Source organism: Bison bison, unplaced genomic scaffold, assembly GCF_000754665.1.
Source record: "Bison bison bison isolate TAMUID 2011002044 unplaced genomic scaffold, Bison_UMD1.0 scf7180017864452, whole genome shotgun sequence".
Lineage (NCBI taxonomy): Eukaryota > Metazoa > Chordata > Mammalia > Artiodactyla > Bovidae > Bison > Bison bison.
The window spans coordinates 9553638-9554117 of record NW_011495014.1 but is presented as its reverse complement, the minus strand read 5'-3'; the positions used below and the strand labels follow the sequence as shown (position 1 = coordinate 9554117).

The window sequence follows — 480 nt, the reverse complement described above, 5'->3', positions numbered from 1 at the left end:
TCATCCCACCCTCTCCCTCTCCCTCTCCCACAGAGTCCAAAAGACTGTCTATACATCAGTATCTCTTTTGCTGTCTCGTATACAGGGTTATTGTTACCATCTTTCTAAATTCCATATATATGCGTTAGTATACTGTATTGGTGTTTTTCTTTCTGGCTTACTTCACTCTGTATAATAGGCTCCAGTTTCATCCACCTCATTAGAACTGATTCAAATGTATTCTTTTTAATGGCTGAGTAATACTCCATTGTGTATATGTACTACTGCTTTCTTATCCATTTATCTGCTGATGGACATCTAGGTTGCTTCCATGTCCTGGCTATTATAAACAGTACTGCGATGAACATTGGGGTACACATGTCTCTTTCAATTCTGGTTTCCTCAGTGTGTATGCCCAGCAGTGGGATTGCTGGATCATAAGGCAGTTCTATTTCCAGTTTTTTAAGGAATCTCCACACTGTTCTCCATAGTGGCTGTACT

The 480-nt window shown here is 40.0% G+C and overlaps 1 protein-coding gene across 1 annotated transcript in view; it reads right to left on the bottom strand.

The window, feature by feature from the left end:
* The window catches only part of LOC105002427, a 175671-nt gene that overhangs the window by 138968 nt on the left and 36223 nt on the right, over nt 1–480 (bottom strand). The window lies entirely within an intron of this gene.